The sequence below is a fragment of the Pseudorca crassidens genome, chromosome 1 (assembly GCF_039906515.1).
Source record: "Pseudorca crassidens isolate mPseCra1 chromosome 1, mPseCra1.hap1, whole genome shotgun sequence".
Classification (NCBI taxonomy): domain Eukaryota; kingdom Metazoa; phylum Chordata; class Mammalia; order Artiodactyla; family Delphinidae; genus Pseudorca; species Pseudorca crassidens.
In genome coordinates this window covers 122,968,683-122,988,296 of record NC_090296.1, presented here as the reverse complement: position 1 = coordinate 122,988,296, position 19,614 = coordinate 122,968,683, and the positions used below count along the sequence as shown (strand labels likewise).

General features: G+C 53.2%; 1 long non-coding RNA gene across 1 annotated transcript; it reads left to right on the top strand.

The window, feature by feature from the left end:
- The first annotated feature begins 3,347 nt into the window (after positions 1–3,347).
- Positions 3,348–17,417, top strand: LOC137232841 (uncharacterized). Its single transcript, XR_010947224.1, has 3 exons — positions 3,348–3,444; positions 13,463–13,557; positions 17,070–17,417. It is a non-coding gene; the product is annotated as an uncharacterized lncRNA (long non-coding RNA).
- The last annotated feature ends 2,197 nt before the right edge of the window (positions 17,418–19,614 follow it).

Below are 19,614 nucleotides of genomic sequence, written 5' to 3'. Positions count from 1 at the left end.
AGTAAAAAGCTGTTCATCACAGAATTGTTCGTAACAGTCTTTTTGGTAGACCAATTACAAAAATGGTCCCAGTTCCCCATACTTTCCTGTATCCCTTTCCAATGTCATTTTGCAGTCTTTCCAGCAAGAGATGGAGTTGATTTCTCCACTCCTTAAATCTGGACTGGCCTCTGACTAGATTTGGCCAGTGGAATATGGTGGAAGTGATCCTGTGCCAGTTGCAAGTGTTGGCCTCAAGAGCCCTTGTATGCTCCCACTTGCTCTCTTGGACACCTGCTACCAACACGAGGACAAGTCCAGGCCAGTTTGCTGCAGGATGAGAGACCACGTGGAAGAGAAGAGAATCATCTCGGGCGAGACCATTGTAGAGCAGCCAGCCCCCAGGTGATCCTCCAGCTGACTGCAGATGCCTGAGTGGACCCCTAGGAAATCAGCCTAGCCTGGCCCAGACCAGGGCTGCCCAGCTGACTTCCAGACTCATGAACATAATAAATGCTTGTTTTAAACAGCTAAGCTTTGGGGTTGTCAGGTAGCCATTACTTATGGTACTAAAAAACAGATACAGCCCCAAACTGGAGGCAATCTAGCTGCCCATTGACGCGAGGCTGGAGGAATAAACGGTGGTTCAGCCATACGGTGGAACACCCTGCGACCATTAACAAATGAGGTTGATCCATAAGTACTGACCTGGACGATGTGCATGATATATGGTGAGGGGAAAAAGCAAGTGACTGACTGACCACTATGTATGCCATGACCCCATTTTTGTTTTTGAAAAGTCTGTGTATTAAAATATATAGAATTTGCTACGAAAAAGTCAACAATGATACACAGCAAACTATTCATAAGGGTTTCCTCTTAGGGAGACAGGGAGGAGTTTTATATTTTTTGTTTTCTTTCTAGTATTTTTTTTTAAAAAGTGAAGATTATTTGGGAATAAAACGCCAAAGGTGGTATTTTCAATGGCTGAGTTTGTTGTTGAAACCGAGGCCCAGCTGTCCTTATATGGATTCTCCAGCTTTTCCTCTTCTGCCCTGGCCCAAGCCCAACCCCTCCTGCAGCAAACCCGCACCCCTGCATATCCCTCGATCACTTGGGCACTCACCACCCATCCCTCACCCCTGTAGGTACTTACCTGCAGATACCAGAGCAGGAAGATCCTTTGGGGATCAAGCCCCACCTTCGTGGTACACATAGAGGGAAACTGAGGCACAGAGGTGACAGGGACATATTGGAGGCCTTCTTGAGAGGCTGCAGCTGAGCTGAGGCAAGACGCAGGTGTCCTGAGGGCCCGTCCACCTCGAGGAGCCCAGAGCAATCCCCAGCCCAGACTGGACCTCTGCTGGGTCCCAGTTCCCTCAGAGGGTGACTCGAGGATCAGGGCCAAGCTTATTCCTTCTCAGGAGATGGAGGAGGGGCTGTGAAGGAGAGGAAAAGGGACAGAGCCAAAGGGAAGGATGGGTGGGGGTGGGCGTCCGTGCCAGCGCAGCCAGATAATAAGCAAGAATAATAGAGGAAAGAGAGCGAAATGTCACCCAGGCTCGGGTGCCATTAGCCACCAGAGAAGGAAAATATCGCATAATTAGGCCAGGCCTTTGTTTGCTTTTGTGGAGGGGGAGTATGAGGGGCCCCTGGTTGTTGGGGGGAACTGTGCCTCTGGGGATGGGCCTGTTTACCTGGGGCAGGGGAGAGGCAATGGTGTGAGGATTCAAGCCTGGTGCTCTGCGACCCTTGTCCCTGGGCCTGATGTGCCTCAGAGAGCATGGTTGGGAAGGGGGCCAGGGAGGGGATGGGACTTGTTCCACCTTGAAACAGAAATGTGGAGCTCAGAGACCTCCTTGCTAAACCGCTTTTGCTGCTGTTTGTTTATATTTCCCTCATAATTTCCCAAGTCACAGAAACACCCGGTTAATAACTGTAGAATTTCACACCCGCGGCTAGTACGGGCACGTTTTAAAGAGAAATAAGCAAGGCCTGAAATAAAAGTCGGCAGGAATACAAACCTGCGGCAACCGGCAACGAGGCCCCCTCCCCGCCTTCCCCATGCAACAACCAGCATGTACGTCACTCTCTCCACGTGTGCACACACTTTCACCCAGGCACGAGGATCCACAGGCCAGCCTTCCCCATTCCCTTCAGGACTACTTGAAGGGACTCTTATCACTGCTCCCTCCACTCTAATCTGAGTTGTGCCAGGTCCTTGTTTTTGCAGACCCAGGCTCTTCTTCTGACTCCCTTCCTCTGGGGGTGCCCACCTTCCATCTCCCCTAGCTGAAGAGGTTCTAACCACCAGCTCACCATTCATTCATTCAACATGTGTTTCTTGAGCACATACTTTGTGCCGGGCCTAGTGGAGAGAAAATACAGACATGGGTTCTTTCTTGTCTGGTGTAAGAAACAGATATTAGATAACTAAATGCATGAATAAACGTATAATAACAAGCTAGGATAAGTGCTCTAAAGGAAAAGGACAGTGTGCAATGAGAGCAGAGAAGGGAGGACCTGCTTCAGATTGTGGGTTCAGGAAAGGCTTCTTGTAGGGGAAAGGAAAGGCCTATTTGAATTGAGGCCCGGAATTGAGTGCTGAGTGGAGAGTAGAGTATTCCAGGTGGAGGGAATAGCATGGGCAAAGGCCCTGAGGCAGGAAGGCCAGTGTGGCCGGTGAGCAGGGAGCTTGGGGGGAATGTAACGTGAACTGGCCTGGAGAGACCACGTAGGTGCTGTAGGCCATCTTAGGGAGTTGGGAAGAGTTATAAGATTCTAAGGAAAGAGGGAATGAGATCTGAGTTACAGTCTTGGAAGATCTCTCTGCTTGGCTGGAAGAGGCTTGCAGAGGAGTGAGAGGGGGTATGAGCTGCGGGGTGGGGGTGGGTGATTGTAGGTTTCCTAGTGAGAGATGACAGTGGCTTGTGAAGAGACTGTGGTGATGAGAACAAGAAGAGGAGGGGTGAAGGGGATCCCAAAGGCGGACAGGACTTGGATTTCCGGGACGAGGGAGAAGGAGTCACACGGGGCTTGTGGATGGAGGTTCATTTCCCTAGATGGAGAGTCTGTAGGAAGGAAGGTCTGGGACGTGTGTCTGAGGTGTACAGAGATAACACTCAAGGCCACGGGGACAGACAAGGTTGCCTATGGAGAGAGAGAAGTGGGGAGAGGTGTTTGCCCATGTGTGACTCTCAGCTCGGACTCTCTGTGATGGAATGCCCCTCCCTCCATCACTAACAACATCAGAATAAATGTCCCAAGCACAATTTGTGGAGAGGATTAAAGAGGAAAGAGTGTCAGCCCAGTTGCATCAGATGCAGCCCCACTTACCTTTCACCACCCTTGGGATGTGCTCCAACCAAGTGTCTATGGCCTGGGAGGTTGGTAGGGGGAGAGGGTGTGGGAACCTGGGAGAACCCATGGAGTCACCCCAGAGATGGGAGAGGTGAAGGATGACAGGTGAGAGCAGGAGGGGAGGCAGAGGGAGAAGATGGTTGGCTGGGCTGGGCGGGGAGGACCGAAGAGACAGAAGGCAGTCAGGGAGTTGGGCCGGGGCAGCAAGGGGTCCCCATCTCCACCAGGAAGGCCCGGGCTGCAGGAACTAATTAGCACAGAACAATGTCCTAACGAGCCCCTCTGACTCTGGCTCACGCCCACATGGTGGAGTGTGAGGGAGTGTAAGCATGTGAGCTGCGCTGGGGGTGAGGATGCCAGGCCCCTCCCCTCCCTCTGCCCTCTCTTCCTGAGAAACCTGGGGACAGGGTGGGGGAACCCAAGCAGGAAGGCAGGAGGCCCTGGTTTGCCAGAGTCCCCGACTCTGCCTGGTCCCCAGGCTCCCTGTGAGGGGTTGATGGAGTTCCTGCCTGGCCATTTAAGCCTCAGAACACCTTTGGCCTAACCCCAGGCCCTCTGACTCCAAGTTCCACTGTCCCTCACTGCTCGTCCATCTGTGTGTGTGGCGGGGGACATACACACTCAGGTGCACAGATTTTCCATGTTCCCGTGTGTACTTATAAAACATGCACAAATATGCTTGCACACATATGTGCACATGCATGTGTATGCAGGGGTGCGTGAGTGTGAGGAGAGTGGTGCGACCCAAGCTGAAGTGGTGAGTAGCAGTGTCCCGAGGCCCAGCTCAGCCTCCCTCCCCAGGGGATTCACCTCCACCCAATTGCAGGGCTCCTCTGTCCTTGTGCTCCTGCAGTGGGAATTGCACCCACTGTCCTGGGGTTGGGCCACAGGCCTTCTCTGGGGACCTCAGGCTGACTGAGAGCTGCCCTGGAAGATGTTGGGACCCAAGGGTCTAGGACCTGCTGAGGGGAAGCTGCTGGCCTTAGGCTGCCAAGGCAGCTGTGTGCTTCAGCAGCACCTAGCGGAACTCAGGAGACACCAAACAAGGTCAGCCTCCGGTCTCCTTGCCTCTTGGGGGAGCTCTGGGAGGGAGAGGCTACAGCCAAGTGACCCCCTCGTAGCCAAGGATACTTGGATAAAGGAGGTCTTACCATACATTTTTTTTGACTTTTTATTTAATATTGGAGTATAGTTGATTAACAATGTTGTGGTAGTTTCAGGTGTACAGCAAAGTGATTCAGGTATACATAAACATGTATCTATTCTTTTTCAAATTTTTTTCTCATTTAGGTTATTACAGAGTATTGACCAGAGTTCCCTGTGTTATACAGTAGGTCCTTGTCGGTTATCTATTTTAAATATAGCAGTGTGTACATGTCAATCCCAAACTCCCAATCTATCCCTCCCCCCAACCCTTCCCCCCTGGTAACCATAAGTTCATTCTGTACGTCTGTGAGTGGTTTTTTTAGATTTCACATATGTGATATCATACGATATTGTCTTTCTCTTTCTGACTTAACTTCACTCAGTGTTACAACCTCTAGGTCCATCCATGTTGCTGCAAATGGCATTATTTCATTCTTCTTTAATTGCCATACATTGTTGAATGAAGTTTGGCTTATACACCATAAATTGTCTAAGTCTGAGGTCCAGCCCTGCCACTGACATGCCCTTTGATGCTGGACAACACCCTCCTCTCAGGCCTCAGTTTGTGCATCCACAAAATCGGTAGGGGTGGATGGTAGTGGACTGGATGACCCCTGAGGGCCTGTCCAGCTCCAGTGCTTTGCTGCATAATTGAGGCTGAGGCAAGCAACCCCGGGCCAATGAAGACCAACCCAGCGGCGTGAGTGCGGGGCACAGGCAGGAAGTCAAGAGGGTACAGTGGCCGGAAGCAGCCCTAGGACACTTTTGCTGAAGAATGCATTTGTACCACCTTGCATTGCTTATGTCTGCAGTACAGAGAGCCTCTTCCTAAAATATTCAGGCTCACGTAATAGCTGGGTACTCATCTGAGCTCTGTGATTTCTGGAACTTGCAGGCCCACAGGGAGACAGAGGCTGTACCATCACAAGCCCAGAGCTCTTGGAGAAGCCAGTGCAACCGCTGGTTCTCCCCTGCCCCCAGCCAGTTCCCAGACCCTGGGGAGGTCCCTGTTTAGACCTTCCTATCTTCTTTGCCATAACTAAACAGGACTAGGGAGATAGTGGCCCCAGGAGCAGCTTAAATTTTTTATTTATTATTTTGAAAAAAGAACACTTTCACGTTTCAAAAATCAAAAAATTATAGCACGGTATGGAGTCAAAACCTTCCCTCCCACTCCCTGCTCTGTAAACCCTGCTTTTAGTTTCCTGTGTGTTCTTTCAAGGTTTCATTTGCTTTCAGAAGCAAATACAAATATGAACAGCTTCTGAATGGATGCCTAAGTGATTTGGGGACTTCCGTGGTGTGGTGAGAGCCGGGCCTCCTATCCCTGTCCATCCTCAAACCCAGGGATGCAACCATCCCAGGATGATATCAATCGGACGCTTTCAAATATTTATGAAACACTGATGGATTCTCTCCGTCTGGAGTTGTAGCTTTCATGGAATTTGGCTTTAGTAGCCAGAAAGTCAGTATCTTCCCTGGGCCACCGCTGAGCTGCATGCATTCCTGTCGTGTCCCTGGTCCTGTGGGCCTGGCTGCTTCTGCTGTGTCAGCTTCCTGCCGGCGGCTCGCAACCTCTCTGCCATTGGGAGCTGGCAGGGAAGGACACAGAAAGGCCACACTTCGGGCTGAGCAGCTCTGCGGAGACTCACTCTGGGGCGTGGGCAGGTCAATTTCCCTCCCTGAGCCTCAGTTACCTGATCTGAAAAATGAGAAGTTTGGCCAGCCATTGAGCTTTACTGTTATTTGGTGCTCAAGGGGAGCCTGTAAGGTTTCCCAGATGGGGGCTGCCCAAGTGCAGAGCTAGGTCTTCTCTTCCTCCTTTATCTTCCCCCAGCATCCCCAGGCCTAGGGCAAAGCTCAGGCTTGGGCTCTTTCCTTCTCATAGTATAACAGACTCAAGGCTCCATTATTCTGGGAAGAGGGTGTTTCCCTGGGCTCTAAGGAGACCAGGGCTCCTGGGTCTCATCACAACTTGTCCCTCGTTCATGGCTTCTTCACTCTGGGGCCAGAGGAAGCAGCTGTTATAAAGCTGATGGGATCCGAGTCTGATCAGGGGTGAGGGATGGTCACAGAGAAGGGCTGATGGGAAGTTATGAAAACAGAGCTGATGTTTCTGCAACACTGAGGTCAGAACCAGGGGCAGCAGAGAGAACTGGCTGTGATGGGGTGGGTGGGTGGGAGCCAGGACTGCAGGGGGGTGGGCGGGTACAGCCAGAGCGGAGCCAGGCAAGGGTCCACCTGGTGTCAGGGAAGCTGAGGCAGGGCGCCCTCACCCTGTCCAGCCTTTTGAAATACGTGTGTGTATTTAATTTTATGGTCTTATGACCTTAAAAATATTTAAACATATATTCAAGTAGTATGAATACATGAATACATTTTTACCACAAAAACTCAAACAATATACAAGCATATAACACAGGAGGTTTCCTTTCCCTACAGAGCAACCTCCACTGTTTACTATCGTTAACTGTTTGATATGTAGCTCGCAGACTTTCTCCTACATATATTTATACACAAAATATCTACATGTGCACAGATAAGATGTTGTTTAACAACATAAAGAGGATGCTACTGATATATCTTGTCCTGGAATTTACTTTTTTCCCCCGTAAGCTTGGGGGATCTCAACTGCTTCCAGGTATTTCTTACAAGGGATGGGCCTTAGTTCTACTAACAGTTCCCCTATCGACGGGCATTCAGGTTGTTTCCAGTTTTTTTTGCTATTACAAACAGGGATGCTGGGAATATCCTAGATGATCCTGCTCTCTCGGCCTAGCTCAGACCTCTTGTCGGTTCCCAGGTGCATGGGGACCTCTGGGCCAAAGGAAAGCATCTGATCCACCGTGGTGCCCTGAGTAGGAAGGGCTGAAGGCATGCTCTGCCTCTGGTGGGAGAAGCCGAACACTGAGCCCAAGCGTAGATACACCTAGGGTGACATTTCAGGCAGTGAGATGGCAGTGGTGGGGTTAATGCGGTGCCCATTACATTATGCCATGTCTCTTACTACCCACTCTCTCTGGTTCTTGCCCAAGACAGCCCCAGAAGGGGAAACATGAAGACGCTGAAGGAGGAGGCTGGCAGTGGAGAGGTCACTGGGGGCCGCAAACCAAAATGGTCAGAAGGGAGCTTGGGCTTGACTGGGCCTTGATGAGAACACCATTCAAGGTCACAAGGCAGGGTATGGAGCTGGGAGTTTGCTTTCTCTGAGTGTTTACTGTATGCCAGGCACTGTGCTAGGGGATTTGTACACGATTTTACTTCGATCCTATGTGGTAGCGGTGATTCCATTATAGACGCTGATGCTGCAGCTCAGGTGAGGTAGCTTGCCCCAGGCCACACAGCCACTTTACCTGACTGCACAGCCCAAGTCCATCCATCTTCCCTGGCTGCCTCCCTTTGGCCTTTTGACCCCCTGCTGGGTGATGCCAGGTCGGGAGCCCCACAGGCCTCCTGCCACCCTGGGGCTTACAGGTAAGTGGTCAGTAGAGACAGATGGACTAGGGGCCTCTCCTGAGAGGAGCAGGGCCACCACAGGGCTGGCATAGGATGCCTGAGCTCAGCCCATCGTGGTGTCACTTGGCTCAGAAGCAGGCCCTAGAATTTGGATGGGCCTTGGGAGAGTCAGGCAGAGCTCGGGTTTGCTCAGGCAAGGCTAGGTTTGGGGTCAAAGCGCAAGCAGGATGGCCAGGGATTCGTTGGCTGGGTGTGAAAAGCCAAGGCCTTTCTTACTTATCCCTTCATATCTCTGTGTTAGGGCAGGATTTAGGGTTTTCTTCAGAGTCTCAAAAGCATCTATGGTTCCCAAAGAGGTTCCAACTCTGCGGACAAAAGCACAGTCTCCAGAGGGCACCTGGTGCAGAGCAAGCAAGGTGGGAACCCTAGTTAGGACCCCACCTCTATCCTGACTCAGCGTCCCCATCTGCACTATCCCGGCCTGGACATGAGCATCCCTAAGGGCCTTCCCGGCACCTCCAACTGGACACCCCTTCCCGTCCCAGGGGAGAGCAAACCATTGTGGGAGGCCCAAGTAAGGGTGCTCTTTGAGGGTCCCTGGGCTCCAGGGGACAAAGAACAGGAGAGCTGGCTCCTGCCTTGGGGAGCAGGAGGTACCGAGAGAAGTAGAAGGTGGTACAAGAATAAGTTTCTCTCTTTTTTTTCCTCCGATGGAACTCGGCAGGGAGGGAGGGTCCAACATGAAGAATTGGGAATCTGTGTATTGGGTGCTGGAAGAGCTCTCCAGGCTGGGGGGCCCAGACTCCTCTGCTGCCCAGGTGGCAGGGGTGCCCAGCTCTGTGCTGGTCTATAGCAGGAAGTGTTCTGGCAGGGACAGAAGAGGGGAGTACTGCCCTCCCGTTAGAGAGCTCTTACCAGGCCTGGTAGACAAATTCCAGGCAGAGCCACAGAGTTTGGACTCTGGGGCTGTAGAGGTTAAGGGAAGGAAGCAGCCCAAGTCCTGGATCCATCAGTTAATGAGGCCCTGACATTGGCAGATGGCTTTAGCATCACACAAGCAGGGCAGGCTTCCTGGAGGAGGAGGAGGGAGACTGCACTGAGCAGGTCTCCTATGTGTGTGCCCTGGAGCCAGACACACCTGGGTAACCCTCCCACCTCATCACTTACTGGATGTACAACTATGAACAACTGACTTTCCCTCCCTGGGCCACAGTCCCCTTGTCTCTGAAACAGGAATAATGATAGATTCTAACCCAGAGGGCTAGAATCCCAATTTTTCATAATGGTGTCTGGCACAAAGCAACTGCTCAACTAAGATGAGCCATTTTTGTGATTATTTTCATCAATGTGATTAGAGGATGGGAAGAATATGAAAAGATGAAGGAGCAGGTAGTCCAGGTGGCTGCCAGGGTGGGGCTAAGAAACCCAAGTCTGGAATAATCTCCAAGGAGGTTCCACCTCTCTGGGAACAAGGAGACCCAGCACAAATTTACAAGCAACTGGATCATCTAGTGCCATGTACAAGTCCAACTCTTCTGGGAGGTGATGGGTGGGTGGACCAGACTGAGTCACTTAACAGCTTCTCAAGGGACGGGGCAAGTCCCTTTCCTAGTCTGGGCCTCTATATCCTCATCTGTACAAGGGAGCATCTGTACAAGGGAAGGGAGCGGCTAAACCAGGGGACCAGAAAGGCCCAGACATCAGTGATTATCTCTGAGCTAGCCGTCTAGGGAAGAAGCCAGATGTGGAGGGTAGGGTAGAAGGTCTGACCTTGGGGAGGCTCCCCCAGAGGGAAAGTTGGCGGGAAACTGGGATAGGGCAGATCCTGTCCCCCCTTCTTACTGCCTGGTTGGTGACAGCTCCTCCACTCCCTGAACGAGACTGAGGCTGACTGACTGAGAAGGCTCCAGAGCCAGGCTGTCAGCAAGTGCTCCCTGCCACCTTTGTGTGGTTAATTTGCATAAAATTTACACAAATCTGCATAATTTAGGAAGCAGCCAGTGCTCATCTTGGGCAGTCCAATTCACTGTGATTTTATGAGCTTTGAAGTAGCCCTTTTTTCTCCTGCTCACTCTCCCTCCTGCTTCCCTTTTCTCTGAGTCTGGCCTGTCAGATCCTGTTGCCTCTGCCCACCTTTCCAGGGCTGGAGGATGGGCCTCCCAGGCTTGCTTGGGTCTCCAGAGAGAGCCCCTCTGCAGCTGCTGGGTGTAGTTGCCTGTAAGCTTGACATTGGTTCCAGCCCAACCCTCCAAGAGGCCTTCACAAAGGAAGTTTGGGTACCCAGAGAAAGCTCTAGGTGATTCATCAAGAATAAGTAAGGGGCTTCCCCGGTGGCGCAGTGGTTGAGAGTCTGCCTGCCAATGCAGGGGACACGGGTTCGTGCCCCAGTCCAGGAAGATCCCACATGCCGCGGAGCGGCTAGGCCCGTGAACCATGGCCGCTGAGCCTGTGCGTCCGGAGCCTGTGCTCCGCAATGGGAGAGGCCACAACAGTGACAGGAACGCGTACCGCAAAAAAAAAAAAAAAAAAAAAAAAAAAAGAATAAGTCAGGCCAAAGGACAAAATCCTTTTTCCTGACAGGGCACTAGGGCACAGGGTGTGTCTAGGCGCCTGCAAAGCTTTGCACCTGTTGTTGGTAAGGCCAAGATGGTACCCTGAGGCTGGAATACAGAGCATGGACTTCAACTGACTGATCAAACAACTGTCCCTGACAGCTCCTAGATTACTGACTCACGGGAACTGACTCATGGATCCCTGTCGGCCCAGATGGATGTCCCTACAGCTGTGCCACAGGACTCTGTTCCTGCCCTTTCAACATTTTTATTCTTGAATTAGTCAATAATCTTTTGGGTACAAGTAACATTAACTCAACTCCAACTGGCTTAAGCAAAAGAAAAAAAGAGAGAAAAGGAACTTATTGGCTAATGTAACTGAGAAATCCAAGGGTATGGACTTCAGGCACGGCTGGATCTTGAAGCTCAAATACTGTCATAAGAAAATTGTCTCTTTCCTTGGTGTTGGATTAAACTGGCCCCCTTGCTTTTAGGGCCCCTGGAAGCTCCAGTGTGATATCCTGCCAGCTCCAAGTCCAGGAGAATCAGAGCTTCTTCCCGTCACTTCCAATTAAAGTCTAGAGTGCAGTCTTAGTGGTTTATCTTGAGTCATGTGTCCAAGGCTGAACCAATCACAGTGATCAGAAGCATGTGGCCCTCTCACTGGCCAGGCAAAGGTCACATGGGCATCTGGGGCTGGGGAAGGGTCAGCCCTACTATAAGGATTGAGAGTGGGAAGGGGGAGGTTCCTCTGGGCAAAATCAGGGACCCTTTCCAGAAGACAGGTGGGGGTACTTGGTAGGCTGACTCCAACTGGGCACATAGCGCTTTCTGTGTATAAATATGTTTTTGCCAACCTGAAGTACAGGGAAATTGGGAAGAGGGAAGTCTGTGAGGACTCACTGAGACTATGCAAGGAGAGCACATAGCGGTGCCTGGGGATGTAAATTTCTCATCTTTATGAGCTGAGGAAAAACTTGGGCAGGATTTGAACCCAGCCCCACTGGTATCTGGGCACTTGGTGGGGAAGCCATGAAGTCACCCAGTGACTGCAGAACCCTGAGCCACCTGGCCACTGAAAAACAAAGACAATGAGCTTTGTAGAGCAAAAGGGACTGCAGCGGCCATCTGGATAAGGAATGGGAGATACTGTCATTTAGCTCTGATGGAAAGTGGGCAGGAAGACCCTGGGTTTCCTTCCCACAAATGCTGATGGAGCCCTGGCCCTTTAAAACTAGGGAGGCTGAGAGGAAGGGAGTAATTATGGACACAAGAAACCTCCATTTTAACGCAATCCCTCATCAACTGCAGGCCCTCCATCCCATCCTGAGGCCAGAACTGCTGAGTCTGCCCTCCATGTCAGACAAGCTCAGCACTTTCCCTGTTCACTGGGGTCCCCGTGCTGCCCAGTCCAGCGTGGAGGCTGTAGCTCAGGCCTGGAGCTCCCAGCTCCGCCTACAGGTTGTGCCACGTGGGCCATTGCAGTGGAGCAGATGCTGCCAGCTTTGCCTGGGATCTGGTAGAGCTCAGGCTCCTTCTGGTGGGGACCCTGCCCCAGGGAAGGGCCAACAGTCTCCAAGCACTCAAGATGAGCCAGACACTGGGCTAAGTGCTTTTACTCATTTAATCCTCAACAGCCTATGAGAAGGATAGGGTTATCACCATAAGCTTCCTCCTTGTTTTAGGACTGAGGTGTCTGAGACCCAGAGAGGTTAAGCAACTTGCTCAAGGTGGTACATCCAGCAAACAGCAGTGGGATCTGAACCTCAAAGATCTGGGTTCTTTATGTTGTCCTGTGTCCCTCCTCTTTTTGTACCATCTGCACAGTGCGCAGAAAATCACCTGTGTCCCATGCTGCCAGAGGTATAGGGAGGACTGAGTAAGATTTTAGAAGACAGGGCTTGAGAAAGTGTCTTCTAAGACAGAGCCCGTGCCCACTCCCAGGGAGCTGGGAGGCTGCAGGCCCAGAAGACCTGCGTGGATGGAATGTGCAAAGGAAGACGGTCAGCTGTGTCGCCCACTGCAGAGGAAGAGGAGGAGGACGAGGGGAATAAGCGTGAGCCTTTAGGGGTGGAGATTGGCGCCTTAGCTGAGCAGTGAAGGTGGGTGGCAGGCAGGTGCCCATGCCTGAGGGAGCTGGCTCACACCAACAACTTGTGGAGAATTTTAGCTGGAAGTAGAGAAAGGAAGAAGGGAGGATAGGAACAGAAGTAGGAGAGGGCTTTTTTTCTTTTTTTTTTAAATTTATTTATTTTTGGCTGCATTGGGTCTTTGTTGCTGCGCGTGGGGGACTTTCTCTAGTTGCAGCGAGCAGGGGCTACTCTTCATTGTGGTGCGCAGGCTTCTCATTGCGGTGGCTTCTTTTGTAGCGGAGCACGGGCTCTAGGCATGCGGGCTTCAGTAGTTGTGGCATGCGGGCTCAGTAGTTGTGGCACACGGGATTAGTTGCTCCGCGGCATGTGGGATCTTCCCGGACCAGGGCTCGAACCTGTGTCCCCTGCATTGGCAGGCAGATTCTTAACCACGGCGCCACCAGGGAAGCCCAGAAGAAGGCTTTTGATGAAGAGGAAACAGGGCACGCTTGGGTCAGAGCAGGGACATCAGGAGGGGAAAAGGGGACAACCACCTCATCTCCCAGTTCCAGAGTCCCCTGTAGTACTGGTGTCATGCCCATTTTACAGAGGAGGAAATAGAAGCTCAGAAAAGCAAAGTCACCGATGGGTCTCCCAGCTGGGGTGCTGGGGCTGGAGTTCACAAAGGGCGGAGCTGGATGCTGCTCTCTGCCTGCACATGCTCTCTGTGGTTTGGGAGGCATAGATGGATGCCTCGTTTTTGTACATTGTCATACTGTTTTCCAGAGCTTGGGCATTGCAAGCCCTCCTTTGGAAATCTCAGGGGCTCCCAGGGCAGGAGGGTAGCCCACCTGGGATCATCACAGCCTCACACATGAACAGCATTCTCTCCCATAGCCCCTGCCTTCCCCTAGAGGAAAAGCCAGGCTCGGGTTCAGGAACTTTCTACCAGTCACTGCTGTCTCCAACATGAGCAACTGTTTCTTGAGATGGTGAGTTCCCCATTCCTCGGGGTGTGCAAGCAGGGGCTGGTTGCTGTCTGGGCCTAGGCTACTGTGTTTGAGATTGCTGCCCTGCATGGAAGGTATCCTGGCCCACCTCCAACGTCCTTTCCGACTCTTAGGGAAGTCCCATACCTGATGGTGGAGTTTCTGGCAGGCCAGACAACAGAAGTGTGTGTGTGTGTGTGTGTGTGTGTGTGTGTGTGTGGTGGGTGCCCTCCAGAGCCCCTCCAATTTCACTGTGTAGGGGGTTGCCTCCTCTGTTTCTGTGTATGCTTGCCCCTGGCTCAAGTTTCCCTGAACACAGGGTGGGCAGATCCCCACAGAAACAACAAATACACCTGTGGGTTCCCATGGCAGCTGCCCAGAGCAAGAGAGGGAGAAGCCAGGGCCTGGGAGCTGGAGCAGTGAGCCCCCTGCCCCGCTGTGCCACGTGGCCAGAGCCACGTGAGCTCATTTGTGAGCTGCCTCATGCCGAGTGGGTCTCCCTGGGAAGCCACTAATCCCATCTCACGCCTCCTGTCTCCCGGGGGACAGCTTCCGGAGGATCAGCTCGCCCCACACAGGAGACATTTGGGGTGCTTCCTGACTTCACTGACGGTTTCTGATTCCAGGCCCTGAGCGGCTGTGTGACTTTCCTTCCAAGTCCCCGGTTCCACAGATGCCAGCTTGCAGGGCCAACTGGTGGTTACCCAGCAACGCGGCAAATATTTGAGCCAGCCAGGCTGGTCTGTGCCCCCCATCCTGGGTTTAGTGAGACCTTAGAAGGCAGGCAACCCCAAGGGTTTTGCCTATTTTTTAAAATATCTGGGCACTAAGTAAAAATAACTCCACTTGGGAAAAACCCTTTTGCTGACCCCTTCTCCAGGGCTTTCCATTTGGGGACCTGGGAGGAAGGGATGGGTGAGAAAGCAGCATACAGCAGTGGAGAGAGGAAGCAAGGGCTTTGGGGGTGAGAAGGCCCAGGTTTAAACCTGGCTCCGGGAACTTTGGCGGGTAGGAGAGAGTGGACCCCTCCCTCTCAGATCTACTCTGCCCCGGAGAGTTCCCCATCTCAGTCCCTGGCCTGCAGCATCCCCACCTGATCTGCCCCAGCTAAAACTGGCTCCCCGCAGTGGGTCTCATACCGTTCCCCCTTCAGGCACCCCATCTGTCTCCTGGGTGCCTCACTGGTCCTCTTGGCCCCTGCAATTCAACCTCCATCCAGGGGCCAGAGATTTGCACTAAAATGATAATCTGATTACCTCATGAGGTCTTGCTTAGAAACATCTCCTGCAAGCCCCTTAGCCGGCACCCATGCCCAGCCCAGCTCCCCTGCCTCCTCTCCCCTCCCCTGCAAACCCTCTGCTCTGGCCATCTGCCACTGTTTAAACCATGCTTCCTCAGGCCTCCAGGCCCCGGTTGGGGCTGGTCCCTGGGTACCACCCCACCCACTACTCCCCACCTTCCCAGTGTCCACCTGGCTGCTCCAGGGCCTTCTTGAGGATGTACAGACTGGGCTAGTTCCTCTGGCATTCCTGGTCTGATGCCTGTCAGTACACTCTGAGCAGTGGTTTTTCTCTTTACTGACCTGTCCCACACCCTCCCTGTGCCCCTGTCACCCTGCCCTGGTCTGGTCCACACTGAATGGGGAGCACCTTGGGGCAGGGACTTGGTAGGACCAAGGCAGGGACCTCGGGTAGGGCCACTGCTGGCCCATAAGGTGCCTTTGTGTGAATTAGAAAGAGACGTCCTTCCTCAGGTAGACACAGCCCCGCGCTGGGCTGCCGGGCTTGACAAGTGGAATGTGGGCTAGACTTCAGTCCCTCTTCCTCCCCAGCCAGGCACTGTGACCCTGGACTTGGCTTGTCCTGGCTGAGTCCCCCAGGGCTGGCAGTGCACCCAGCACAGCACGGGTACTCAGAGGAAACGGGGTGAGTTAAGCTGGACTGGGCCATGTCCCTCCCAGGGGGCCCCGTGTCTCCCGCCTTCTGCCCTGGGCCGGTCATGGCTCCCACAGGGGGTTTATGTTTTCTTCTTGGTCATGGGCACTTTCTAGTGTGTCTGCTGCAGCGAAGCTGTCCCCTGGGTGGGGTTTCCAACCCGGCATCTGGCCAGGGTCTGCCTGGCACTCTGTCCATTTTTGTAGATGCTTATTCTCATGGACTGAATCGATTTCATTCCTCTTCTTGTTGAGACTGTACAAACAAAATCCACGGTTGTAACTGGCAGGTTGGGTGTCCAGGATAGGAAGGGCACTGGGAACTGTGAGGCTAGAACACGGGGCAGGGAGAGGCAGATCCTGGGGACCAGTCACTGTGGCCCCAGTTGCTGCCCTGAGGCAGAGGGGCCTGCAGAGGGGCTGGGGCCTGGAGGTCCCTCAGCCACCCCCATCTTTCCCTGTCACAGGCTGCAGCTCCTTCAGGGGCATTTTCGAAGAAGGGTCCGTGACTCTGGCTTATCTATCCTCTGCTGTGTGAGGAGCAGGTACCTCGATCACTGGGTCAGGAAGAGAGACAACAAGCCTCCCACTCACTCCTTGAGCATCTGACGGGAGTAGGATAACCCTGCAGTGGCTCCCGTCATATTCAGAGAAAAAGCCCAAGTCTCCACAGTGGCCTACATGGTCTTATTGATTTGGCCCCATCCCCTCTCTGACCTCATGTTTTCCACTCTCCCCCTCAACTCCCCCGCCTCAACTCACTCTGCCTCCACACTGCTGGCCCTTTTGATGTCCCTCCTACATGCCAGACACACTCCCACCTCAGGGCCTTTGCGCTTGCTGTTCCCGTGATCTCCTATTCTCTTAGCTCAGGCCCCACAGGACTCACTCCCTCACCTCCTTTCCATCTGTACTCAAGGGCCACCTTCTCAGCGAGGGCTTTGCTGACCACTTGTTTAAACCGCAACCCCTCCCCAGAGCCCCCAGGTTCCTGCTTATTTTTGTCCACAGCACCTATCATCATCTACAGTACAATTTATCTTCCTTTCTGATTTTGTCTGGTGATGGTCTCCCCTCTAGAATGTAAGCCCCATGAGGTCACTTTTCACTGCTCTAGTCCCAGTGCCTGTCAGAGAGTAGTTAGAATGAATGAGAGTTTGCAGAATGAACAAAAGGGTGAAGAAATTACCACAGTGATAAGGTAGAGCAGCTGCCTTGTGTGGGCAACCACTTGTGTCAGCCCTTTGCATCCACTGTCTCCTTGAATCCTCCCAGCACCCCTCCACCTCATATGGTGAGAAGACTGAGGCTCAGGAGGTTAAGACTTCCCCAAGGTCACTCGGACTGTGGGTGGCCAGGCCAGGCTAGTTGGACCCTGCAGGCCAGCATGCACCCACAGTGTAGCCACTACAGCAGGTAGGGGGCGGTCCAACGTCTGCCCTCTGGAGGCTCACTTGACTTTGGCCTTGGGATCCCAATGTACCTGCAGACTCTGACATTCCCAACATTCCCAAGGCCAGAGCCTTGGGCTGGGGAGGGAGGGAAGAGGGTGTGTGGGAGCATCCATCCTCTGTTCCTGCAGGCTGTGGACCCCTCCTCTCTGCCTCCTGCAAGGTCCCTTCATGGTCCCAGGCCATCTGACCTTGTCCCATGGCTGGCCCACATCGATGTTCCTACTTGCAGCTTCTCAAGGGCACGACTGAAAAGGCACAGTTTTAACCTCCCTTCTGCCCAGCCCGCCCACCGACGGTCATTTCAGTGGCGCAGGAAATATATTCTGACTCAACCTCTTTATAAATCTACTTGTCGCTCTCTCTTCTCATCTTAGCACCCTCCCCAGCCCCTCATTCCCCGCTATCCTCTGCCATTGCCCCCTCCAGCAGAGCCCTCAGGGAATGTTGTATATGAAATTATTTTGTGAAATCCAATAAAAATTTTAATCAGGTCAACATCATTACAGCAAAAGGAAATGATGGATCTTCTCTGGCACAGAAAAAAGAAGGGGAAGAGAAAAGTCCTCCAACCCACCCATGCACCAGTGTGTGCCCTTGTGTGCACTCACTCCCATGTGTGTGTGCAGCCCCACTGACGTACATGGTGCCCTGCACTTGCACACATTTGTGTGTTTACACGAGGTTTGTGTACATCATTGGCAAGTCCCTGGCGCCCTCTAGGCCTCAGTTTTACCATCTGTACAATGGAGCCTTGATTACTGGACTCAGATCCCTATCAGCTGGGAAACTCTGTAATCTGGTGCCTGCTCACAGCTGTGCCCATGGTCACATCACCTGGTGGAGGTGGCAGCCTTGCCCCACACGTCTGACAGATGCCATCTCAGAGCACAGAGATTTGAGTCCAGCTCCAGGCCCACTCCTAACATTTGTGGGGTCTGGGGCAATGGTACAAATGGAAGCCCATATACCCTGTGTCTAGATATTTAAATGATAAATCAAGCTAACTGTTAAATAAAACATGCTCTAGTCTCCTCCCTTGACAAACATACCTTCATAGCAACCTGAAAGGCCAGGTTCAAATACAGAATTCTTGGGAGGAGCTGGCCCCCAGATTCCAGCCCCAGGCCCTGGCCTGCCCCTCACCTTTCCCTCTACCCCTGGCTCTGTCCCAACCCTGAGAAGGGCCTTGCTCACATGCGTGGGGACAGACATCCCAGTTTGCAAGGCCAAGCTCTGTCTGCACCCCTGCCCCTGCGCACAGCCCCTTGGACTTTCTTCAGGCCTGAAGCATGGACATCAGTGGCATGGTGCCCTCTTTATTAGGGGGGGGGGGGTCCAAGGAAGAAGCCCCTCACGGAAGAAAGTTCCAGGCCAGAGCAGGGCTCTAAAATGCAGGGCTCAGGGCAGGAACCCCTCTTACCTGGGTTTAGGGTGATGCTGTCCTCTCTCCCCACCATGGGGAAGAATGGACAAAGAAGCAAGAGCCACTCCTTGGGTCCTGACAAGGCCTAAGGCTTTAGCCCGGCCCCTCTTCCCCCACACTTCCCTCCAGAGGCTCCCTCCGTGACTGTTCTACAGCATTTAAGGGGTGCGTGTCAGGGAGGCCCCGGCACAGACATGCCCCAAAGTGGGTAAGAAAGTGCTCTGCACCTGCCCCATGTGTGTTGTGAGCTTCCTCGCTCAGGGATGTGGGTGGAAGCTGGCCACGGGGACACGGATAGAGAGGGACACCAGGACACTCACCCTGGGGAGACGTCAGGCTTTCTGCCCGGGAGGGTCAGGGCAGATGCGCATGTGGGGGAAGCCATAACCCTGGTGGGAGTTTTGTGGGTACTTTCAGAGCGCTGCTCCAAGGATGCCCCAAGCCACCGGAAACTCTCAGTATCTATGATTCTGGATGACAAATCAATTAACCCATTGGTGCCCACGGCCCCACTGCAAGGACGGGAGTCCAGAAGACAGATGGAAGACCCAGCCTCACCTTCATGTCCCCCACCCATAAAGCAGGGCAGTGACACTGGCCACTCTGGGGTTCCTGGGACAATTACAGGGGGCTGCGTCTCTGAAGTGAATAGTGGGGAACAGGAGAGACCCGCCCCCTCCACCATTCCCTCTCTTCTCCAGCCCTGCCCCCACCGGAATCCAGGAAGCTGCTTTATCCTTCTAACATTTACAGAAGCCTGCCCTCCTCTCCTTCCTGATGACACCTGAGCCTCCACCTGGGCCAGCAGGGCTGTCTTGAGGGCAGGGCTGGGAGGCTGCTTAGCCTGACCCTCTCCTCAGGGGTCCCCAGGGGCAGGAGTTTAGAGCCCCAGCCCTCCCCCAGGCTGATGTGGAGGGGGAGGGAAGGGAGGAGAAGTAAAAGAGAGCCAGAAGGACTAGGGGGAGGCTCCCACGCCAAGGAGTCTGTCCTCTCACCAGAGGCCTTCCTTCTCCCGGAACTCCTCCCCAGCATCCCAGGGTGAGGAAACACCGACCCCATGCAGACCCACCATAATCCCCTTCGATTCTTGCCGATGTTTACTCTGTAATCAGAGGCCTAGGATTGGTCAATATCCTGCACAGCCCACCTCCCCTCTACCTTGGTCTTCCCAGGCTTGGCTCTGTGGGAGGTGAGAGGTGGATAAATATTCCACCTCCTCACCCCATGACAGGACATCTCTGCGGTGTGCT